At 30.3% G+C, this 27,380-nt stretch overlaps 1 protein-coding gene across 4 annotated transcripts in view; it reads left to right on the top strand.

The window, feature by feature from the left end:
• The window catches only part of tty (tweety), a 356,795-nt gene that overhangs the window by 22,008 nt on the left and 307,407 nt on the right, over positions 1 to 27,380 (top strand). For 3 of the 4 annotated variants that reach the window (XM_075375807.1, XM_075375806.1, XM_075375814.1), the window contains exon 1: positions 23,428 to 23,627. The exons of the other annotated variant lie outside the window; for it this stretch is intronic. The gene's annotated coding sequence lies outside the window, so the exon portion shown is untranslated. Of the gene's footprint in view, positions 1 to 23,427; positions 23,628 to 27,380 lie in introns of those variants that run through there. 4 annotated transcript variants of the gene reach the window in all.

Raw genomic sequence — 27,380 nt, 5'->3', positions numbered from 1 at the left:
TGCGTAGCATGGGAATGAAAAGAGATATTGAAATTAAATAGAAAATGAATAAAAGTAAAATACCTTAATTACAAAATTCAGTATTTATTTTTCAATATAATCCCCGTTTACACTGATACATTTTTCCCAACGTGTGACAAGTTTTTGCATTCCGTCACTGAAAAATTCTAGCGCTCTCGGATCCAAGTAGCTTCCTTTATTTCATAGTGTAACGATTACTTGTGAGATTCCTCTTGAAATGAGGGAAGAAGTGGAAGTCGCAAGGAGCCAGACCCGGCGAGTATAGCGGCTGCGGAATAGGCTCAAATTTCACCTTGCAAAGAGCCATCAGAGAGTTTGCTCAGTATCCATCGTGCACAGATTTTACGGCAACCTAATCGTTCGATGTAGCTTACTTTTTCTTTAGATATGCCTAACTGAATAGCGATGCGTCGCTGGGTGATTCGCGGATCACTTTGAAGCAAATCATCCACCTCCTTTCGATGTTTCAGGTCAATCACAGAAACTGGTCGTCTGCTGCGAGGCGAGTCCTCAATTGTCGCTTTACCAGCTTCACATTTGCGAAATTTCAACACCCACCTATTCATAGTACTCCTGTCAACAGTTTCACTATCGTAAACCACTTTTAAACGATGAAAAATATTCGTACGTTTCACATTTTCTAATATTAAAAATTCGATCTCTGCGCGTTGTTTTAACCGTGTTGACATATTGACCGTACTCGACTCCATTTTAACTGCTATTGAAAACAAACCGGTAAACGGATTTAAACGCATTATCGCAGATTTGTAGAGGGAACCTACCGGGTTGGTCTAGTTGTGAACGCGTCTTCCCAAATTAGCTTAATTGGAAGTCGGGAGTTCCAGCGTTCAAGTCCTAGTAAAGTTAGTTATTTTTACACGGATTTGAATACTAGATCGTGGATACCGGTGTTCTTTGATGGTTGGGTTCCAATTAACCACTCATATCAGTAATGATCGAACTGAGACTGTACAAGATTACACTTCATTTACACTAATACATATATTCTCATTCATCCTCTGAAGTATTATTTGAAGGGTAATTACGGGAGGCTAAACAGGAAAAAGAAATAAAAAGAAGGTTTTTTGAGGGGGATTTTAGCTATCATGTGCTGCTACGCTCAACTCGATAGTACCTTTTGTCTCCGTGTAGCACGCTAGTGTGCAAAATTTATCAGCTGGGCTTCGTATATTTTTATTAGCCGCGGAAACATTTCTATCGATTATTTTGCAGTTATAATTGGTTTCATTGTGGCAATGATTGTTTAGTACGTGATAGTTTTGTGTACAGTGAGCTAAAGAATGAATGAAAAAAAGAGATTGCGTTCACTCCGTGTTGCAGAAAGGTTACGTGTTATTGCTTAAGCAAAGGAGCGTGGAAGTTGTGCTACTGGCAGAAAATTTGATTACTCTTTTATAAAAAATGTTATTTAAAAAACCTATAAGAAACGACGTACAAAAACGTATTGAACATTTTTAAGTTACTGTTTGTTAAAAAGTATCGAAAACAAATACTGTACGTTAATTGGATTAGTTATTGAGAGTTAATAATCAGAAGATATCTTTAAAAACCTTATTTCATTTTTTTTAAAAATGTAATATGTACTTTTTTTAATTTGAAGCTGGTTTTATAATTACTTTAACTCGACAAGAAATCTACGTATGGTTTGTGCTAGAGAAATCGCAAAAGATGTCAAATTTAATTAAAAAACCTAGTTAAGAGCAAAGATCGATAAAATACTGTACGTGTTGAAGTAAAGCTTTATTTGAGTAGTATTTTATATATTTTTTTAATTCTATATTTTATTTAAATTTTCCAAGTGTGGATGTAAGCAGGCCGGATAGTTTGACATTCGAAAAATCGGAAGTCGGATTATCGGCGTTACTAAGTAGAATTTTTGGCAGTGTACATATCATTTGTTCTTGGGTTCGGTAGTAACCAATGAAATATAAGATTGCACTTTTAGATTTGTAAAATTTCATTTTGGAAGTGTTAAAAATAAATCTAAAAATGTTTGAACGTTCATGAAGTATTTCATGAAGTTTTTTTTTGTATAATTTTAATTGTAACTACTGAAATGTTTTTTGTATCCGCATACAAAAATGTATAATATATTTTTGGTAGAATCGTATGAGAAATGAAAAGAAATCATTATTACTGATAGTGGGATAGTCACGGTCATCAGCGTCATCGACAACCGTGTACGATTTATACAATGAGAGCTCCAATAGTCATTGCATCAGCAATTTCTTTATTTATCTCTTTGTCTTCCCGTTAAAAAAAAAAAAAAAAAAAAAGTTAAAGGAAGTAAGAGTGTGTTCGTGATGTTATCGATTTTATTATTAATAGTTATTTTATCGTGTCTTGTTCCATTCTTTCGTGTTGTCTTAGTCCAGAAAATTACTTCAGCATTAAGAATGAAACAATCAACTATGAAATGCCTTAGTAACATCTGGATTTTATTTGTTAGTTTATTTAAGTACGTTGTGTATACGACTACAAGTTATCTCTTGCTAGTTATTTATTTCTTGTACAAAGATATATCTTTGGTTGTTGAACGTTTTTTGTTTTTATTATTATTATTATTTCTATACTAAATTTCTGTGTTCATGACAATGGAATTGTAATGGTCTTTCTGGTATTTTGTCAGTTTTCCCCCTTTTTTTTTGTGACGTATATTCAACCATAAGTAGTTTTTGTTTATCATTGCGTGACCGTTTTATGTGTAATTTGTTTTCCTGATATTTTGTTACAAAATTAAAACATGAATGTGTTTGATGTCTTTTATTTTACAATATTTAATAAAGAAATGTTTTTTACTTCCTTGTACGAAGTAAAGAAGGTATTGTGATCGCAAAAATTTAGGTTTTCAGATTTCAACGGAAATATTCATTTTGATCATCCCTGAATCCATTTTGACTAGTTTTGGTGCGACGTCTGTATGTACGTATGTATCTCGCATAACTCAAAAATCAATAGCCGTAGCATGTCGAAATTTTGGATTTAAGACATCTAGTTGTTGACCCTTTGATTCAATCGACTTGACCAAAAATGTCCAAAAAAAGCCCAAAATCCAAAATATTCGGATTTTGTCTTAAATGCAGTACTAAGTCCTCATCGAGAGCTTTTCAACGATATATCATAAGTAGTACTTATTTTCATTGGGTCCAGATTTATAGTCAAATAAAATTTTAATTAATGAAATATTTGGATCTTACAAGGGGAAGGCACTTCGGTTCGAATTCGACTTCACTTTCTTTTTTTAACTTTTTTGTTTAATTTAAATATATTGATTTATTAATAATTATTAACCTCTGATTATAAACACATTTTACGATTAATAATAATTCAATAATAACAATAAAGAAGAAAATATATATATATGTATATAACAGAAGTTATTAATGTAACAAAATTTTTTGTACTTTTCATTTAAAAAAAGATGTGTATATGTAATTTAATAGGCGTACAAGGAAGTCATGTGATGTTAACGTCAGATTTTTAATAAAGACAATTTAAATAATTTGTAGGAATTTGTAATACCAAACAAAATAAGCAAATTAAAAAAAAAAAAATATTGTTTTTAATATCAGGTATGACGTAGAATAACGCGTAAAATTCTTATAATAGAACAATAGTAGCGTGCAAATATTGAACCTAAGATTATTTAACTGAAATTGTTACAGCCAACAGAAAATCCGTGCTACCATTTTGGAATAAAAGAATGTAAAATTTATAATGAAAAAAATAACTATTATCTTAGGTTTAGAACTACCAAAAATAAAATTATTTCTACAACGGTCTGATTTACTGAACGGTAATTGTTTAAAACTAAGTTGTATGGTAATGTGCAAATTATTCGAGCGAGAGTGAGGTTCCAAACGATTGCTTGTAATTGGGAGATGGAAGCATACGTAAACGTCTAGTTTTCCACTACTGCTGGGTTGTAGATCTCGTCTGCTCTTTCATTCCCCACGAGCCGATAGTCTCCCCCTTCAAATTTCCCCTCGCTTAATTTTTTCCTACATGGTGACTTAATTATCCCTTTTACTCCCTCTATCGTTTCTATTGTGTATCGATATGGTTACTGCAATTTTATTTTTATTTAATCGTATCGATGACAGACCGGTCGAAGTCAGGCCGCCATTCATTAGTGGACGCATGATAAACACAACATACTAAGGCATTATTCAATATCCTTAAGTTGAAATAAATATTTTGAATAAGATCTACAGTATTTTTAAGTTTTTTTATAACTTTTTATTGATTCTTTTTGTCATGTGAAACATCGCGTTCTGATGTTACGTTTGTGAAAAATTTGTATAATAATTGTCGGAAGTCAAAGATAACTTCGACTGAAGTCGAAGACTCTACTCAAAAATTAATTCAAATTACTCAGGATAATACATTATTAGTGTGTTAAAATTATTACTAGTAAAATTTTACGCGCTGTAATGCGATACAAAACTATAATTGAGCGTAATCGGAACTGAACGCAAGAGTATTCGGGAGGTGTATATCTCTACTATCTGTTTCAGTGGTTCAACATTTGTCTCTTCCTGCTGAGTTTTCTAATAAAATAGCAGGTTCAATATTTTATTGACGGGTATAAATTTGATTTCGTGTAGTCGAGCAGAAGCTGGGATTGCGTTCCTATTCTTTTTTAGATCGTAGATGATTGAATTTACTGCTGGTTAGTCCTTAGGAGAGTTGTAACGTCTGCGTCCTTTCCCAACGCTTTCCCTTTTAATATGTCCCGTGAATCTTTCGGTCTAACAGGAATACTCTCTGGCAGAGGCCCTGCTTTTGTGGAAAGTGTAATATAACTTTTTTCACGGAAAGAGGATATATTGTTGTTGGAGGTAGACTGTCTTTTAGTTAAGGGTGTTAGGTGAGCGAAATCTTTTGACTATTGGTTTCCTGTTATACCTGTAGACCAATCAGAGTTCCTCTTGTTTGAAATATGACACTCCCAGTGCTTAACCAGTTAAAAGCGGTTTTTTATGACATTTTGTAAGAAAGTCGCTGGAATTGAAATGGTGTAAATACAACCATCTCATAAACAAGTTTTCAGTACGTAGCACCTATGAAATATGCAAGTGGGCCAAAGGTAACCTTTTTTAAAAAATCGTTCCAAAGTAACTCAAAACTAGTTTTTTTATCTTTAAATTAAATTTCAGTCAAAATGTGATTTCTTTATTAGGTTTTGAAAATAATATCTGTTAAATACTGACCTCTCATTCTAACATTTGGGCTCTTTTTTAACACATTTTGCATAGTTAAAATAAATATTTCTTCAGGTATTGCCGCTATTTCGACCCGTATGTTGTTTTTTAAAAAAACAACATTCCAAATTTTTTGGCTTATTAACATAAACTCTTTTTTTTCAATTAATCCGAAAGAAAAAAGTCAGGAACCGTCAAATACGGTGACCTTGGAAGCCAACTAAAATATGCGTCTTCTTTGGTCACCACTGTAAGAACCCACGTGTTCTTGTTCTTTTTATTTGTCGTTCAGGACTAGCACAAACTATCCGACTTAAAAAAGAAGACATAACAAATGCATAATTATTACATTTGTTTGCGTATAAATATCGTTTTATAAAGTTGTTTTTTTATTATCCTCCTGAGGGTCTTTGACTAAACGGGTTATAGCCCAGTTTCATCTTTCCCCGCTACATATAATTTCGGAACATAGGAAATTATGGTTAAACAAATCTTGAAATAAGACTTTCCATAATAAAACCTTAGCTTGTTCTCGATATAGTTGTTTCAAATAAAAAAAAAAATGTTTCAGCTTTTATTCGACACAAAATCGTTTAGGTGGCTTGGTAATATCATCCTTTTTTAAACTACCCATCTCTCCCGAATATTTTGTGCGGAATGGATGTCCATTAGCGGGATGGTGTTTTATCCCTCTGGGAGAACTGATATTTCCATTCACTGATTTTTCCTTCCTTTCTCAATGGTATTCAGCCATTTTTAGATGAAAGAAAATCGATTCGTACTTAAATTCCAAGAATCCTTGATATTTAGGTGGTTTTGGTAGAACGGCTCTGATTTTGAGCTTATGTGGTGGCTGTACCAAAAGCTCGATCAAAGCCGGTCTTTCACATCCTTCCTTATATACTATATCTTATGCAGGTGAGACATCTAAACTCGTATAATCCTATTTATTATTATTTTTTTTTATTAAACGTAATTAGTTTTTATTTTGCCCGACTAATTTTGACAGTTTTATCAGAAATGTTTACAAAACTATTAATCTGTATTACATTTAATTCCAAAACTGTTATCAACCGATTACAAAAAAATTCTCTTCGCCTTTGGGCTGTAACCCGTGTAAAACCTCGGCTTCATATCATACTCTCAACCTCCAAAGTAAGGACAGAATTATTTGTAAACGGGGTTCTTTTTTCCCTTAGTTTTCAGTGAACCGACACTGAACTCTAAAAAGGCGGCTTTATCTATCCCTGTATTTTATTTCCGCGGTGAACCTCTTCCAGTCCAACATTTAAGGAGGTATGCCGTGTAACGCAAGACCGAGTCCCGGCTACCTGGGTGGGGTCTAGCGCCCTACCGAGGTAGTTTGAGGCGAAAGCACCCCTCAGAGCTGAATTTATCTTTAATTGCGGATCCGGCTCCGAGGGACGGGGAGATTACAGACAAAAAAGAAAAAAAGATTAGCAGCTCCCCACGGGATGAAAATCTCGGCAATTAAGTAAACGAAATTTACAAAAGTTTTTTCGTTCGGGTCCTTCATCTACGGTATTTTTTAAAACTTTAATAATTTCTATAGATATATATTTTTATACCGGAGAATAAAAATTGATTATATGACGTGTAATTATGAATACGGGTCCCTATATAGTAAAATTAAGTGTAGTATATACTTTACCATAAATGTTTATATCGTAATATAATGTTGCGTGCTACTTTTTGTTTTTAATGTGTATATGTAAGGTTCCGTGTCAACTTCTTAATTGTAATTATTCTAACTTACGCTGTGGAATAGTCCTTGACATAAGTGCGTTCTCGTTCGGCTACATATATGGTAGTATATTTGAATTCATATATTCTTCGTACATTGTTATTTCATCAACTTTCCAATCTGAAGGTTATTTCGGTCTGTATTATTTTAATTAAATTTATTTTCATTTAAAAATGTTAACTCTGGCAATTTTATTGTTTTGCTTTATTTTATTAAGTTGTAATTTTTTAGATTATACTAGTGAAAGATTGAGTAACTAGATAAGTTTGTATTTTTTATGTAATGAATAAAAAAAAAAGCTATATTGAAATTATTGATGTCTTTAAATGCTTATTTAAATAAATAACTACATACATAAAATACGAATATATATATATATACTCGTATATACAAAGAGAGAGATAAATATATTATAGAGATAAGTTAAAAAAATATATTCCGATAATGCTATATCTTTTTACTTCCTTTTACGAAGTAAAGGAAGTATTGTGATCGCGAAAATTTCGATCCATTTTGACCTTCCCTAAATCCATTTTGACTAGTTTCGGCGTGACGTCTGTACGTACGTATGTATGTATGTGCTTCCTTATGTGCGCTATCTCGAATAACTCAAAAACGTTTAGCCGAAGGATGTTGAAATTTTTTATTTAGGAGTGTTGTAATATCTAGTTGTGCACCACCCGTTTTGATTGCAATTGACTGGACAAAAAGTAACAAAGCCCAAAATCTAAATTTTTTGGATTTTTGGAAAAGCCCTCATCGAGAGCTTTTCAACGATATATTATAAGTGGTATTTATATTCATTGGATCCAGAATTATAGCCAAATTAAATTTTAATTAATGAAATATTTAAATTTTACAAGGGGAAGGCACCCCCTTCGAATCAGACTACATCTCCTTTTTTATACTTTTTTTTAAAATTTAAATATACTGATTTATTAATAATTATTAATCTCTATTGTAAAAAAAATTAATAATAATAATGATAAATAATCATTTAATAATAACTTGAAAAAAAATATGATAAAATATCAGAAGTTATTAATTAAATAAAATTTCTTGTACTTCATTTAAAAAAATTTGTATATGTAAAATTTAATAGGCGTACAAGGATGTTATGTGTCCACATCAAATTTTTTTTTTTTTTTTTTTTAATAAGCAGGAATGGAAATTATATACGCAATATTTGCAGTTTACATAAATTTACAAACAACAACAATAAACGAGTTATAATTTCAACAAGCTTAATGCTTTTGTGTAATAAATTTGAAAAAGCTGTTTAAAATATTTCGTCATTGAATTTCTAAAAGTTATTGATAGATTATCGATTTCATTAGATTAAAATTGATTGTTTTTTTAAAATTCCCGTAAGAAAAATTTCAGGCATTACGCTTGTTCATATTCCAGTAATAGAGAACGTCAGCACCGATTTTCGTAAAATAAATGTCGGATAATTCATCCCGCTTAGCAAACTATGTACGCCAACCATTATTTTTGTAGGAAGAATTTAAAATAATTTTTTTTTTTAATTTCCTAGGATTGTATTTCTTTAAAAAAAAAACAATTTGTGTAATAATAATTGAATGTTTAATATTGTTTGAACACTAATTTTTGCATTCATCTTAATTAAAAAAAAATTTGTTAAATAAAAATAATTTTTTTTAAATGCTTTACAGTTTAAAATTTTTTTAATAAGAAATATCGGTCGAATTTTCATATTTGATCTAATTTAGAGTTTTTCCTGTACAATACAATAAAAATTTCCTAAAAAGGGTTGTAAAATTTTCTCGATTTCGTTCCATACTTGATATATGAAAATTCTTGATATTTTTTCATTTCAGATATGCCATAGAGGTTTTATATATTAAAGACTATATTATTATTTTTACTTAAAATCGATCAAATCGATTATAAAATACAAAATGGAAAACGAGTTTGGAAATCGATTTTAAGTAACGATTTTAAAAATCGATTACTACACGTTGTTTCTAAAGATTCTGGTGATGTTTTACTTGTTGATTGACTGCAACGATGTAGCTATGTTTATCTCCTATATTTTTTTTTGTTTTTGTCTTGACTTTATGATACACAAAAAAATATAAATTTATATCTCAGAATGACAAAATGATTTTCTTCCCCTCGAATTTAATTTTTTCCCGTCATCTTATAAAAGAATGCAACTGTACTTTATGAACTTTGGTGAGCTATGACCTTGAGCAATTTTATTTTTTTAGAGCCTAGTCAGAATTATATAAAAACTCGAGTTCGGAATCGTAATAGAAAAGTTATGAATATGTCGAAAAAAAAACTTCTGATTCCGTTGTATGGCTCCCTTATAAGGAAATATTTAAATTAATTCTCGAGCTTTAATTTAAAATTTGTCTAACAATACCGGAAAACTAATAATGCGAAAAAGAGAGACCCGATTCTGGGTCTTAAGTTATGCAGCTGGGTTATGAAACCCATCTTTTGATGCCTTAGTTTAATAGTTATTTCTAACTGCTTAGAGTTTCTATTGATTTTTATTGTTCAGGACATAAACGTCATACTATAATAGTGCAATTTCGATTCCAACAGAATATTTAGCTTTTTTGTGTATCCCCTTATGCTAAGCTGTTGCTAACCTATTTCCAAAAAAATTATAACTTTTGAAATGTTATAAAATGCAGTTGATTTTTACTTCCTTGTACGAAGTAAAGGAAGTATTATGATAGCGAAAAATTTCGGTTTTCAGATTTTAACGGAAATATCCATTTTGAACCATCCGTAAGTCCATTTTGAGTAGTTTCGGCGTGACGCCTGTACGTACGTATGTGTCTTGCGTAACTCAAGAACGATTAGCCGTAGAATTTTGAAATTGAGGATTTAGGACTGTTGTAACATATATTTGTGCACCTTCCCTTTTTATTGCAATCGATTGGACCAAAAGTGCTCAAAATCCAAAAAAATTGGATTTCGGACTTTTTCTTAATTGCACATATAAGCTCTCATTGAGAGCTTTTCAACGATATATCATTAGTGGCACTTATTTTCATTGCCAGTTAAAACTTTAATTAATGAAATATTTGGATCTTATAAGGGCACATAGGTTCGAATCAGACTTCATCTCCTTTCTTTAATTTTTTTTTTTTTTTTTTTTAAATTTATATATACTGATTTATTAATAATTAACCTCTGATTGTAAAAAAAAGTACAATAAATATTAATTCAATAATAACAACAAAAAAAATTTAATAAAAAATATATGTTATTTATTAGGCGCACAAGGAAGTCATGTGGTGTCCGCATCAGAATTTTTTCCTTATTTTCATCCTTTTAATAAAAACGGTGTATTGTAATTATAAGCCTCCCACTTACGTCTCTTTGTCTGAATTTATCATCTTTGTTTTAGGCACCCACTGAAATGCTGTGGGCCTTGTGTTTTCCATTTTTTTATAATTAGTATTTTACAAAATTTAAGACGAAATGAAATTTGGTGTAGAAAAAGTATAGATTATAAAAAGAAAAGCTAATTGGGGAAAACATTTGTAGCATTGTGGTCAAGTATAACTTTTATGGGTGTAGCCAGTCAGGCTGTTAAAAAATAAATAAAAAAATGAAATATATGTATACATATTTTTATGACATCATTGATTTAAAGGATAACAAAAATACTGTAGTTTGTATTACATTGAATGAATTTTCTAATTGTTTTTAAAGCAGCCATTCTTAAAAAAGAAATAAAAAAGTAAATACGTTTTTCGACACCAGTTTTATCATTTGGAATTATGTATTTAATGCATTTGAAGAATTTTTTACCTTGCACGGAATTAAACCCCAGATGACCTACTTAAGTTGGCTTTTGTTAAGCCATTACGCGAGACTAATATAAAATTATTTCTGAATTATAACATTATGTTGTTTGTGTGTGCGTAGTTTTTTTTACATTATTTCTTATTTAGCAATTTAAAACTTTGACCTTAATATCATGTCACTGAGTTAAAAGCAATAACTTTTTTCTATGTAATATACAGACGAATATTTTGTACTTAAAAAATCTCATTACGAGAGAATAAATGTAGTCCTTTATCTGACAACTTAAGTTCTAACTATTATTTAATAGTCTATACCATATTATGTAATTAAACAGAAAAATTTGTATTATACAACTGTTAAGTAGAATTAAATAACAAGTGTAATTTGTAAATAACAATAATTTTTATTTATCTATTTTAGCAATTAAAGGCTAACCGACTAATTAAAATTAATTATAAAATGAGTTTTATAGCGTATGAAAAATGCCTAGCTTGACCGGAATTTGACTCGGAACCTTCTGGATGAAAGACAGAGAAGATACCACTCTCCCACCGAGATCGGCTGTTAATAATGAAATTACAATTTCAAATAAAATAATTAACGTGGGAAAAATATTAATTTTATTCGTTGTAATTTGGAAAAGCTGTTGACGCACAGGGATGGGGGTATGAATTACTGTATAGGTGGCTGATATCTTGTTACTTTTGACATACTGTGCGTTACATTATCGCCCTTATTTAAATCGATATGTTAATCGATACTTTTAATAAATCTGTTGACGAATATTAAATAAAAATATGGCTTTTTTAGATTTTTTTGGAATTTATTCTTCTTGATTTATTTGGGGAAACGTTTTGTTAAAAATTGTAAGATACCATTGTACTTATTTACCGAGCGTAATATAAAACGGGGTTATGTTTGCAAAGTTTTGAAAAAATTTACTCCAAAGAAACTATCTATTCCATCCGCTGGAGATATTTAGCCCAAAGGTTTATCAATAAATTGCCTCAAATACATGAGTCTCTGTACAAAATTTTCATCAAAATCGGGTTTTCCAGTAAAAAGTTATTTATCTTCGAAGAAGCAAACACTTGTATATCCAAACTACGTACGAACATTACCCCACTTGCTTTTGGGTTTTTTGGGTCTATGGACCATGAAACATCGAGAAATGAAAAAAACCCATATCCCAATTTTTGATTGATTACCAAACTTTGCTTCTTGCAACATAGTTCTAGAGCTATAATGCCTGGAAAGTAAAATAAATTGTTACGTCTCTAAATTTTGTATTGCATGAATAAATTGTACGTAAATACATTTCAAAAACTCTGATGTGGACACCACATGATTTCCTTGTACGCTTATTAAATTATATATACTTATTTTTAAAAGTACATAAAATGTTATTTCACTTCTAATTTTTTTTATTGTTGAATTATTATTTATTATAAATTTTTTTTACAATGAAAGTTTAATAATTATTAATAAATCAATATATTTAAATTAAAAAAGAAAAAGTTAAAAAGAAGAGGAAAATGAGAAAAGGGAAAAAAAGGAAGAAAATGTTGCAAACAAAGAAAGAATAAAAACATAAAGAGAAGATGATAAAGAGGAAGAAAACGTTAAGACAAAGGAAATAATAAAAATATTAGGACAGGATGATGAATATAAGGAGAGAGAAAATTTGAAAAATAGAGAACGTGTAAACAAATTAAGATCAGAAGAATTATATCAAACCAAAGAGCGATTAAATGATTGACAACAAAAAATAAATAAACCAAAGGATAATCAACTCCGACTTAGGGAGGGACACCGTCCGACAATATCAGAGAAGTAATGAACTAAAAGATTTTTTGCAATTTATTAAAGATTGAGCATACATGCTTCAGGTGTATGTGTCGTTCTTGTGAGGTTCTATTTTTCAGTCTCTCTGTAGTTAACTTTAATGTAGATAAAATTAAACAGATATTCTAGAATAATTAAATAAAATTAAACTAGAAAATCGAAAAATAATACGATTCTAATTTATAATTTACAATTAATATTAAATAATAACATATTTCACCAAATCTGTTACATATACACATATTTAATAATGCCTATTAAATTACATATACACATTTTTAAAAAAAGTACATACAATTTTTTTCACCAATGACTTCTGATTTTTTTTCATATTTGTTTTTTATTGTTATTATTGAATAATGATTTCTTGTAAGGGTTTTTATTAATCACGGGTAAATAATTATTAATAAATCAATATATTTAAATTAAAACAAAAGTTTAAAAAAAAAGGAGATGAAGTCTGATTCAAACCTATGTGCCCTTGTAAGATCCAAATATTTGTTTAATAAAAAATGTCTCTATAACTCTCGAACCAATGAAAATAAGTACCACTTATGATATATCGTTGAAAAGCTGTCAAATGAGAGCTTATTACTACACTTAAGAAAAAGTTGAAAATCTAAATTTTTTGGGGTTTGGGCTTTTTTGGACACTTTTGGTTCAGTAAATTGCAATCAAAAGGGGAGGTGCACAGATAGATGTTACAACAGTCCAAAATCCAAAATTTCAATATCCTACGGCTAATCGTTTTTGAGTTATCGAGATTCATACGTATGTACAGACGTCACGCCGGAACTAGTCAAAATGGATTCAGGGATGGTGAAAATGAATATTTCCGTTGAAATCTGAAAACCGAGATTTTTCTTGATCACAATACAAGGAAGTAAGTACTTCGTACAAGGAAGTAAAAAAGGACAAACTTAAAAAAATACTCTTAGTTGTTTGCTTAAAAATTGAATCGCTTGTGAATATATTTTGCGGATTTATAAATAAATAAATAATAAAAAATGTTTATTTATAGATTATTTCTCTGTTCAAATAAAAACTATACGTGTAGAAATCAGAATGGAGTTTATATCACAGATTTTTTAACTGTAAAATTTACGTATTTTACCATATTAATGTAAAAATTTTTTACATCCTTGTACGAAGTAAAGGAAGTATTGTGTTCGGGAGAAATTTCTGTTTTTAGATTTCATCGGAAATATCCATTTTGACTAGTTCGACGTGACGTCTGTACGTATGTATGTATCAAACTACTCAAAAACGATTAGTCGTAAGATGTTGAAATTTTGGATTTAGGACTGTTGTAACATCTAATTGTACACCTCCCATTTTAGTTTCAATAGACTAGACCAAAAGTGCCCAAAAAGCCTAAATCCAAAAGATTTGGATTTTGGACTTTTTTTAACTGCAGTAATAAGCCATTTTTGATAGCTTTTCAACGATATATCAGTGACTTATTTTCATTGGTTCCAGAGTTATAGCCAAATGAAATTTTAATTAATTAAATATTTGGATCTTACAAGAGGAAGGTACATCGGGTCGAATCAGACTTCATTTCCTTTTATTTATTTTTTTTAATTTAAATATATTGATTTATTTATAATTATTAATCTCTGATTACAAAAAAAAATTACAATAAATAATAAATAATTCAATAATAAAAATAATAAAATCAAAGTGAAATAAAATTTTATGCAGTTTTAAAAATGTGAATATTCAATTTAATAGGCCTACAAGAAAATCATGTGGTGTCCACATCAGATTTTTTTTTGTAATAAATAAAGTGGTTCTCTTGCACTAATTAATTTATTTGTCTAGTTAGCACAGATTGCCTAAAAAGATGTCGGTAAAAATTTATTAATCATTCATATAACGTTTTAATGATTTAAAATATACCATCCATGAAGTTTACTTGTTGATTACTTACTCGGAAACCGTAGTACAAATCATTTATTATGATTTTTTTAGAGTAAATATAAATCTTCATGAATAAAAAATATATTTTCACCGAATTATATGGTTTAATATAAAATACAGATTTGAAAAAAAATTTTATCACAGCCTCATTTTTATTTATACTACATTGGTTTTGTTTGGCCGAGGGATATTTCTTTCTTTTTTTTCTAAATAACAAGTTGCTGGAAAAGATTCAAACTTATCCTCTGGTTTGTTATTTAGAAAAAAATAATTGTTTGTGTTAAAATATTCATGCTTACTTTGCACAGTTTACATTGTTCAAAAGTTTCTTCATATTTCTTTTTATTACACATTTAACTAATTTCTTTACGGGTATATTTTCAGTAAGCATCTTTTTATTACTTTTATTTTTGAGGTAATATTTTATGTTGAATTTTTCAGGAAAGTAGGAAATTTTGTTTAGGTATTTTTTTATTTTTCTAAATATTGGTTTTGTATTATTACTTTCTCGCCTGTGTTATATTATATAATATCAGGGGAAAATTATTCGAAACTATGTAAAATTTATAGCACGTCGGGGTTTTTACGAACTTGATGTTTCATGATCCCCCTCAAACAAAAAAGATTGAAAAAATTAGCTTTGAAAAATTCAGAAGGTTGTATTACGTACCTACGTATGCATATTTACTACTAGATAATCTCCAGACCTGATGTACCGTTTTTTAATATTTATTTCTTCTTTAAAATAGTTCAAGAAAATACTATTTCAAACAGTTTAGTTATTTTTTTTTTTTTAATTAATAAACTTGAATGTCCTTGTGAAAGACTGAGTAAATAAAAAAAAAATGAGACATTCATATAACCATATTACATTGTAATTGAACTAAAAGAGATGATTAAATATTTTAGGTTAGAGTTAGCGATCTAGAACTCCTCTAAGAAACAACAGATAAATATTACTAATTAAAAACCAAGACTGCCAAAAAAAAAGAAGCATTTTTGACAAACATTGCTCTGTAATATAGGATAATTAAAGAGCGTGAGGGTGATAGTTTTATATATAGTATAATTTTTTAAAATTTAATTAAACATATAGTATATACATATTTATATAGCCTATGACTCCCGGTAACATAAGGATCAAACGCGGAGTCATAACTAAATCGGTTCAGCCGTTGAGCTGCTGCGGTTGAACATACATACATACACACTAAATACGAGTACATTACACAACGTTTTGGGCAGTCGTGTAAAAATTAGCCTGCGCATTGTTTTATAACCGCGTTCACAATATAATTTATGTTATTTTATTTTTCTTCTTTGGACTAGTTATTTTAAACGAATTTTTCTTTTCAAATATAATTTCATCTTCTTTCTTAATAGATTTTTTTTTAGTTTTGTCCACAGTTTATTATTCACGTTAACAAAACAAACCTACAGGTGTTTTTTTTTAAAATTAAATAATAAGAAAAAGTCGGTTAACTAAAATTTGGTATTTCTTGAAAATGATCGATAACTGGAAAAAAACATTGGTCCAAACACCCAATTATTATAGGATATTTTTACTTTTTTTTTTTTTTGCGCGTTTCTTATGAGCGTAAAGTAGAGTTTTTTTTGTCTTCAGTCATTTGACTGGTTTGATGCAGCTCTCCAAGATTCCCTATCTAGTGCTAGTCGTTTCATTTCAATATACCCTCTACATCCTACATCCCTAACAATTTGTTTTACATATTCCAAACGTGGCCTGCCTACACAATTTTTTCCTTCTACCTCTCCTTCCAATATTAAAGCGACTATTCCAGGATGCCTTAGTATGTGGCCTATAAGTCTGTCTCTTCTTTTAACTATATTTTTCCAAATGCTTCTTTCTTCATCTATTTGCCACAATACCTCTTCATTTGTCACTTTATCCACCCATCTGATTTTTAACATTCTCCTATAGCACCGCATTTCAAAAGCTTCTAATCTTTTCTTCTCAGATACTCTGATCGTCCAAGTTTCACTTCCATATAAAGCGACACTCCAAACATATACTTTCAAAAATCTTTTCCTGACGTTTAAATTAATTTTTGATGTAAACAAATTATATTTCTTACTGAAGTCTCGTTTCGCTTGTGCTATTCGGAATTTTATATCGCTCCTGCTTCGTCCATCTTTTGTAATTCTACTTCCCAAATAACAACATCCTTCTACCTCCATAATGTTTTCTCCTCCTATTTTCACATTCAGTGGTCCATCTTTGTTATTTCTACTACATTTCATTACTTTTGTTTTTTTCTTGTTTATTTTCATGCGATAGTTCTTGCGTAGGACTTCATCTATGCCGTTCATTGTTTCTTCTAAATCCTTTTTACTCTCGGCTAGAATTACTATATCATCAGCAAATCGTAGCATCTTTATCTTTTCACCTTGTACTGTTAGGTTAGCTTTATTAAAATAATAGAATAGAATAAATAATAACAGAATAGTCAAAAAGGGCGTTTCTTTAATTGTTAAAAAAAAGTTTTTATTTGTAAAAAATTACACGTTTTAAGGAAATGAAGAGGGATTAGAATTAAGATCAACTTGGTTTTTTTTTATTATAAGGGAAATTTTTAAGTTTCAAATTCATCGACAAAGATAAAGCCGGTCGAAGTATATGTTCAACGTAATATTTAAAAAAAAAAATGATTCGTACTTGTCAGAATTATTTCTGGTATTTTATTCAAAAAGTGCAGATGATAGATTCAACTAGCTTTTAACGTCTCGTGTGTTACTCTTTTAACTAATTTTTTTTTATTTTAATACTTTTCTGTTTTCTAATAAGAAAATATCGATGTATAATAGTATATCTATAACAGTTCCGCGGTGGAGTGGTAGCGCCTCGGCCTTTCATCCGGAAGTATCAGGTTCGAATTCCGGTCAGGCATGGTATATTTCATACGCTATAAAATTTCCATTTCATATTTCAATATGCCTGAAAATATGCCATATATTTGAATTATATGGTGAGTTAATGATTTCCGAGGCAGCCTGTATCGTACCATATCAAATTACAACAGGATAGTTCTATATTATACACGGTGAAGTTTTGTAATTTGTAAACTATATCAATTACGCCGCTGAAACTTTTGAAAAATTCTGTCAGGAATATGTTTTTATTTCATTAATAGTGTACCATTAGTAGTGTATGTTTCTAAAGGGGAAAAATTACAGTGTGTTTGGTAAATTTCTAACATTGTACTCCTTTGTAATGGTACGTATATTTAAGATTTTTATATCGGCTAATGGTAACTTTGGTGAGATCAAATTATCTGATAATTGTATATAGGGTGTTTCATTTTAATCACCTTAGGCGATTTTCTCGTATACTACGCGCAATACAAAAAAAAGACCCAAATAAAAGTTACTCTAAAAGTTACAAATAAAAGTTACTCGATTGAAGGGGAACACCTCATGGTGACCTTTGATTTAACCTTGATCTTTTCCACCAAGGTTTACACGATTTTTTCAGATAGAATGACCTATTTTTGATTCCACCAATGAAAAGAGCAGAACACTTACATTGTAATATGTGGTCACACGTATGACCTTGGTAATTTTTTGAAGGTCATAGGGCCGGCCATAAATTTTTTTTAGGATTTAATCATATACAGTATCCGATTGCCACAATTTGTTGATTTAAGTCAGTACCAGATAGCAATCCTCTTTTCAGAACTTAGAAACCGTTGACTGTAAATATCTGCGAAAAGAATCCAGCGCCCGTATAGCAACACTATCTCTGATTGTTAGTGTTATGACCTTCAAAAAATTTCCAAGGTCATATGTGAGGTTTCTTTGGTGGGGTAAAAAATAGGCCATTCCATTTGAAAAATCGTGTTAACCTTGAAATAAGGTCAAGTTCAAGGTCAAATACAAGGTAACCATGAATTGTCTCCCTCCAATCTTAGTAACGTTTATTAGGTCATTTTTTTTTATTGTGCATAATTTACGAGAAAATCGCCCGTAGCTATTGAAATGTTACATCCTGTTTACGATCAATGAAAGTTTTTCTTTATTCATTTTCCATTTTACTTGTAATGATTTATTACGTTACCAGTGATTACGTTATACTAAAAGTTGTAATTTTTTTTATCCTTTTCGTCAACTTTAATGTAGGTACGTATACTTTCAACCTTTGAGGTAAATTTCGGTGAAATAGTAAATTTTTATATAGTTTTTCTATAGACAAATTTATTTTATTATATAGATTTTAAGAAAAGTTTCGTCCTGTTCCTTCCACTTTCGACTTAGCAAATAATCGATAAATAATTATATTAAATTATATAATATTATTATATACATAATAATATAATTATTATGTACATAATTATATAAAATTATTTGTAAATAATGAGTTATTTCAAAATAATCGCTTCAATATTAGAACTTGAACAAATGTAATTACAAAGGCAGATTTAAATTACATTTACCAAAGAATATCTACTACTTTGTATTTAAAATACGGCAAACATTTTTAAAATCATTTTCTACCGAACATTTATTTTTGATGTAAAATTAATCGGAAGGAAGTTCGGGTAAATAATTAAGTAATTGGACTGTAATTTTCCAGTACAATTGAAAATTTTCTTCTACAAATTACTTCCTTTCAAAGTTTAAGTAATAGCTCCGCAAAGTTTCGTTGAACATTTTCAGCGTTGCGTTTCGAAAAGTTATTCACGAGTAATTACGAAATACCGAGATGGCCTGTTATTATTTAAATGTTTTTTTTTTTATACTTGATTATTTATTTTATTTTTTATATAAATGATTTATTTATTTGCTCTTTATGTTTTAGGTTCAAAGATGTTTTCTTTGTATTTCTTTTCTTTTTTTGATAACATTTCTAATTTAATTAACCTTCGTAAGTTTTTTTCTTATATGCTCTTTTTAGGTAGATTTCATAAGAAAGCAACCTATTGTAATGAGTACCATGATTCGACTAACGGAAAATTTCGACATATCTTCGCGTTTCATATCCCCATACCCCAAAACCACCGTCAGTTCAAAAGTTTATAAATATATATTTCACTTTCATCTGGACACGATAACTGCCGTAATTTTGCTTCGATCGCTTTCAAATTGATACATAAAACATAACGACTCAAAATCTCGGTCGAGTTCGTTAACGGCCAAAATCGGACCATGGGGGGAATGGGGGGCTTTTTTCGAAAAAACAAAATATCGCTATAACTTTCTTATTACGTAAAATATCGAATTCGTTTAAAGTTCCTACTATTGTTTGGATAAGGGCCTAAAACTTATGTAAGTAAAGTTTTTTGATATCACCAAACATCGGCCCAGGAGGTTGAAAAATGGGGTTTCGAAGATAAAAAATTACGCCCCTTAATTGGCACATTATCGGATCGGTTTAAAGTGGTCGTTAGTCCTGTAAATATTACCTGAAATGTTTGTCTGCTGCAATTTTTGATATGACCAATCGTTACGGCAAGGGTTGACCAAGATGTTGCTGGAACTGTAAGAAGATAGGGCTTGTCGTATCATAAACATGTGAAACTTTTTTTCACATTCAAACATTGTCGTATTGAGTAAATTTGAAGTTTTTCTTAACTTTAAGGTGGAAACCTTTTTTATCCCCCTTAGTAACGATGAAATCTACCTCCGCCTTCCGGCGTGCCGAAGGGATTTTTTTTTCTATTCATGATTCATCCAGTAATATCATGTTTATTTTTACATCTATTAAAATGGCTCTGTTATTATTATTTTTTTTATTTTTTTATAATGCTTAAACCTCTATTACAGTTATTCTTACCTTCTTAGCTCCACGACCCCCAAAAAATAAAAAAATAAATATAATGAATGTTTCGCAACCTCCCGATCGCAGCTCGATGAAACCTAGTTAAAACTATATAACTGCGTTGATAGCGGCGGGTATTAACATGCATGTATGAAGTGTACAAACATGGGCAATCTACAGGTTCCAACTTGTTGTGTACGTCCTCCTTGTAATTCGCTCTGCTTGCACAATATTCGCTGTGAGAGCGTCATGTTTGAACATGTATATGTGTTACGTACATTTGAACACATGCTCTCAGCAGTATAAAAGAAGCGTAAAGGATTACAGAACGTCAGTTTAGTATTGAATGTGAAGGGTATGTCTAGTACCTTTATTTAAGTTTTAAAAGTACTTTCATTGAAAATAATAATAACAGAGATATCGGTTTTTAATGTGCGGTCAAACGATGTAACTGTTTTTTTTTTTGTTTTTTCAATTAGATTCTTATGCAAAATGGATAAATTTGGGGAAAAACGAAGTGAGCCATCTACATTCAGTGAATTAATTTGTAAAAAGATAAATTTGTTCAGTGATAGTTATTGAAATTATGGTTTCACCTCTTTGGATGGAAAGCCACAGTGGTTATTTGCTATTAAGTCCTCTTAGATGAATGCATTAAGTCATCAAAATTAATTCGTCACTTGAAACTAAATATCCGGATCATAAAAGCAGACTCTTGGAATTTTTCGAAAGAAATTACATACTTTTTGAGAAATCGACAAGCTTATATTTGTAAATCAAGCCATACTGATAAAAGTACACTTGATCCATCTTATCTCGTAGCATTAAGGGTAGGTAAGATGTCTGAAAACTCTATACAATCGCAGAAAACCTTTTGAAAACCTATTGCAGCATGATCAGTTATTTAACCGGCGAGGAAGAAGCAAAAAAATGAAAAGGATTCCGCTTTCTTACAGTCCAATATAAAAGCGAATCGATAACATGGTTGCCGAAGTTCGCGATCACATAATTCAGCAAGCGAATTCAAGAGAATATTTTGATATTCAATATGATTAATCAAAAGATGTGGCAAAAATTTCTCGGTTCTTGTTTTGTGAGATATGAATAAGGACAGATCATCTAAGAAAATATGTTGTTTTGCAAATCAATACCTGGTCATGTAACAGAACAGTGTCTTTTTTGGTGTTTTTTTATAAAGCGTCTAAAAGCTGTAACATAAATGGGACTAAATGTACTGCATTATGTAGTAGTTGTGCAAAGGCGAAATGGAAAGAATAGTGGGTTTCTGAAAATTAAATTAAAAGATCGTATTATACCTAGGGCGGAAATGGACGCATTGTTTCCTTCACAGACATGCTCTTTCTATAAATTTGCCGGAGAATTTCAAACAACTTCTTTGTAAAGCTGACAAAATGGTTAATTTTATTAACCATTCAAGTAAGTCGACTGTTACAGAATAGGCTGTTTGCTGAATTATGCGATGAAATGGGCGAAAAGAAAAAAAATCTTCTTTTCCATACAGAAACAGATGATTATCACGGGGGAAAATGTTAACCGATTATTGGAATTGCGAGATGAATTAATAATATTTTTCAGGCTAAACAAACGCCATTCTGTAAATGAGTATATGTTGTTGTTGGCTTACTTATCTGATGATGTATTTTCCCATTTAAACGACTTTAATGTGAATTTACATGGACGTGATAAAAACATTTTATTATTGACAGACAAAGTTCATATTTTCATTAAGAAGCTATCTGCATTACTCGCTTTAAAAACAAGAATTTTGATATATTTCCACTCATTTCCGATTACACTGAGATCAATTTGGATGAAGTAGACACACTATTATTCACGGCAGTTTGGATAGCATGAAGATATCTTTGCGTGAGCTAAAAATTCAGTTGACAGAGTATTTTCCGGAAGATTAAAAATGATTTCTCGAAGAGACTGGTACTGAATCCATTTAGAGAAAACTGCTGCTAAGTTACCCGTTGAGATTCACGATCAGTTCATCGAAATTTTTGCCCATAAAATGTTACAACTAATATTCACATCTGAAGATTTAGATACGTTTCGGCTTGCTCGTCGAGGTGGAATATGGAAATTTAATTAGAGAATCATTAAATATTAATCCCTTTCGGTACGTCTTACTTCTGTGAAAAGGATTTTTATGTATATGGATGCGCTAAAAATTATAAAATTAGATCCACGTATAGAGAAACTTTTAAATGAAAAACAAAGTAACTGTCTCATTAATATTTTTTTTTTTACATATATACTTACTGCGATATAAAATGCCGAATAGCACAGGCGAAACGATCCTTCAATCTCAGAAATATAATTTGTTTACATCAAAAATTAAATTAAACGTCAGGAAAAGATTTTTGAAAGTATATGTTTGGAGCGTAGTTTTATATGGAAGTGAAACTTGGACGATCGGAGTTCCTGAGAAGAAAATATTATAAGCTTTTGAAATGCGGTGCTATAGGAGAATGTTAAAAATCAGATGGGTGGATAAAGTGACAAATGAAGAGGTATTGCGGCAAATAGATGAAGAAAGAAGCGTTTGGAAAAATATAGTTAAAAGAAGAGACAGAGTTATAGGCCACATTAAGGCATCCTGGAATAGTCGCTTTAATATTGGAGGGACTGGTAAAAGGAAAAAATTGTGTAGGCAGACAACATTTGGAGTATGTAAAACAAATTGTTAGGGATGTAGGATGTAGGGGGTATACCGAAATGAAACAACTAGCACTAGATAGGGAATCTTGGAGAGCTGCATCAAACCAGTCAAATGACTGAAGACAAAAAAAATATATACACTTACTTATAAATGTTAAATAAAATGTTTATAATAAATGTTTTTTTTTCTCATAAATTGTTTTCATTATTGTTTACGTGTAAAGTTGTAGGCTAATGTTGCGACCCTGCTTTCATATCACCGCGATCCCAGGTTTAGAAACGCTGCTCTATTGTTATAAATTAAATAAAGGTAAATTAATGTTTGTAATGTTGGTAGTACTGTTCTTTGAACAAGATGATAACTGTATTATAACGAGGTAAACATCTTCTGATCAGTGTTATGCTTGACGCTTACGATGAAACCGTTGTAGTAGTGTTTTGCGTTTGATTTGTTGGCGTAATTCTTGTGTTCTACAACTCTACATCTTTTTCGTACTTTTTTAGTTCTTACAAACTTTTTATGTGAACGTTTATAAAGGTTTTTGTTTAAGTTCCATTGATCTATTATTAATGGACATTTCATTGTTATAAGGTAACAAAACTATTTTATTTTTTATTTGTGTGTAGGTACTTATTAAAGCATTGATTGACATATAGGGGATAACTTAGTAGTTTTTTTTCTTCTTCCCTAAAGGGAAGTCCTAGTTAAAATTGCAAAATTGTTTTGTACATTTTTTTTTTTTTAGTATCCTTGAATGAATTTAATAAATTCATTCCCCATAAATATTTGTATTAAAAAATAATTAAATTTCTGTTTGCTTTAATAGCGAATTTTCGTTTGAAAAATCACGTACGACGACCCTGTTTGAATTAAAAAAGTATTAGTCGTTTTTTTTTTTTTAAATATTTTCCTTAATATGTGCTAATTGGGAAAATAGTTGCAAAAAAGGATTTTCTCTCAGATAAGAATCTATCAACTTTCCGCATGAAAGAAACCGTAAAAAAATGATGTGCTGTGATTTATACATAATGATTAACGTAAATAAATTCCATACATTTCGTTTAACTACAACTCTTTTTGATCGGTGCTAGAGCAAATAAAATTGTTAAATTGTGGTTTGGAATTTTTTTTTAATTCTGTAGTATTAAATTTTTGTATTTTCGTGTAAATATTTCTCTTCTATGTAATTTTTGTAGTTCCTTTATTTTTTGAATCAAAAATAAAGGAAGTCTTCGTTTTTCAATTAACGAAAACAGATAGCGCGCGCGCTCGTCTGTTTTTGTTTCGTGCGATATATTTAATTTGAAATAAGACAAATGTGTGCGTGAATTTTGAATACACTTTTTTTTTAGATCTTGTTTTTATGTTATTTCTATCATCAATTTTTTGGCCAAATAGAAAAAAAAAACTACTTGTCATGAGATGAGTTTCCCTTTGTAATTATTTAGTTAAATTATAGTATTCTTTAAAGGGCTCTAATAAATTGATTGTCGAAGTTTAGTTTGATTGACTTGGCCATTCATGTGAAACACACGCATAAATAGACACAATTTTTAGATAAGGTCTTTTGCTTTATTTTTCCCTGAAACTGAAAATATGAAAGAAAAATAATATTCTTATCGTTGTATGATTAAACTTCAATTTTTGCGCGCGCGCGCTCACACATCCGCACATACACACAATATATATGGGTATATATATATATATACACACACACACACACACAGTATCACAATTTATATAGTATATAGTAGTTGGCAGGGTTCACTTTATCACTTACCTTGTACCTTATCTTACGTTACCCAGTTTATCACTTATCTTTGTGGTATGGTAGAATTTTTTTACTTTTAAACCATTATTTTCTTATCTGATTTTAGTTAGTGAAAAACCAAAAATATTCACACAGTCTTTTAAATATTAATTATAAAAACGAAATAACTAACTCTTGTAGATATGATTTAATCGATTCTAGAATATATAAACAGTAAAATGAATCAGTAGGTTTTATTCCCGCTGTTTAAGAAGTTATTTAGAAAAATTTAAGCGTACAAAGATTGTTTGTAATATGGATATAGTATTAAAAAAATATTATTTAATACGGAGAAGTTATATTTAGGAAATTATTTGTATACCGGATTATTTGTAAGTCTTTAAAATATTTAAAATAATTATTGTAAAGATTTGTGAACCGGATTCAAAATTAAATGCATTTCCGGCGTAAAATGCATTGTTGGTATATACCTAAACGTCACCGCTTCACCCCGTTTTCGTGGCGTTGTGAGAATGTCATGTCCGATGATCGGTACGGTTTCAGGTACTTACGTATCAGCACGTCGACCAATAAATTGCAAGCTTTTGGGTTATCGTTAATATCACCCGATATAACCATTATATTACCATTTTTATTTATTTATTTTACAAATATAATTTAACCTTTCTTTTTTTCCTGTTTATCCTCCGGAACCACCATAAGGTATTACTTCAGAGGATGATATGTATGAATGTAAATGAAGTGCAGTTTTGTACAGTCTCAGGTCGACTATTCCTGAGATGTGTGGTTAACTAAAACCCAACCCCACCAAAGACCCACCGGGTTGGTCTAGTGGTTAATGCGCCTTCTCAAATCAGCTGATTTGGAAGTCGAGAGTTACAGAGTTTAAGTCCTAGTAAAGCCAGTTATTTTTACACGGATTTGAATACTAGATCGTGGATACCGGTGTTCTTTGGTGGTTGGGTTTCAATTAACCACACATCTCAGCAATGGTCGAACTGAGAATGTCAAGACTACACTTCATTTACACTCATACATATCATCCTCATTCATCCTCTGAAGAATTATCTAAACGGTAGTTACCGGAGGCTAAACAGGAAAAAGAAAGAAAGAAAGAAAGAAAGAACACCGGTATCCTCGATCTAGTTTCAAATCCGTACAAAAGTAACTACCTTTACTAGGACTTGAACGCTGGAACTCTCGACTTCCAAATCAGCTGATTTGCGAAGACGCGTTCACTACTACGCCAACCATGTGGATTAAAAAAACGCTACTAAAAAGTATCTAAAATACCTACAATTCGAAGAAATAAAAACAACCGGCCCAAAACTTCTTTGTCATTGCTCAGGATTCGACGAATGTTCCTTGACAATTTAAATTTGCGACGCAAGACCGCATAACGCAATCCACAAGGATGTGGAGCACAGTCAAACGGCAGTCGCAACATATGCATTATTTACTTAACCTGAGACTGTACAAGACTATACTTCACTTATACTCATACATATCATCCTCTGAAGAAATATCTGACGGTGATTCCAGGAGGCTAAACAGTAAAAAAAGTAGTGTTGTTTTATTTTTAATTTTATTTTTATACTGCTATGAATTTCATTTAATGTTTTAGTTTAAGTTTTTTTATTTTGTTTCTGTATTTCATATTTTAATTTAAGTTTTAATTTTGTTTTTTAATTTATAGTGTATGTTTTAATTTTTGTTGTTATTTTGTTTTTATAGTTTTGTTTTCCGGGCGATGTTAACGTAAACACGTTTTTTCCCCTATCCCCCCCCCCCCAAATAAAAAGAAGAGCGGTATTCATTCCGAAAATTTTCATACCAGTTTATGATGAACAGTATTGTGTATTTTGTACTGAAAATCGCGTCAGCTTTGTTGAAACAATATTGTTTTCTCGTATTCTGATACATAAAACTCCTTTTCGTGTTGGCTAAGCGCTATCTTTGTTATTATTATTTCCACGTATTATGAAAACTTTGCAGCCAAATGCATGTAGTTTTTTCTTATCAATAATTTAAAGAGTTGACCTTTATTTTAATTTTTTCTTCTTAATTTAGAAATAGTACCGGTATATATTTATTAAAATATTTTACGGAGTTTTGAATAACACGGTACATTGATGTGAAAAAATAAGTCTAAGTTTGTTAAGTAATAGAAAAAATAAAACATTTGTTTAATTTTGTTATTTATACTTAGCTTTTCGTGTATTTTGCGTATTTATTTGTCAGTTAAATTATAGCTTCCAAGTTCTGTACAGTTCAGCTTTTACTTATTTTATATGGTGCTGAAGCTTATATTCATATATATATATATACACATGCGCGCGCGCGAGCGAGTATATTCCCTTAAGTTGAGTACAGGTGATGGTATTATTCCCTGTGGTAAACAAAAGCAATTTAAAAGGGACATTAGGGAATTAATGTTTCCCTTTGGATGTATCTTTTGATGTGTAAATAAGCAATAATCAATACACGATAAGTTTCTATTATTATTTACGGTCTGTGTAATGAGTATAATTTACGGTAGAGTGTATAATTATAGGATATTTCTTACATAAAAT

Source organism: Lycorma delicatula, chromosome 9, assembly GCF_047948215.1.
Source record: "Lycorma delicatula isolate Av1 chromosome 9, ASM4794821v1, whole genome shotgun sequence".
In the NCBI taxonomy this organism is placed as follows: domain Eukaryota; kingdom Metazoa; phylum Arthropoda; class Insecta; order Hemiptera; family Fulgoridae; genus Lycorma; species Lycorma delicatula.
Note: the sequence above shows the minus strand (reverse complement) of the source record. Positions and strands in the feature narration are given on the sequence as shown.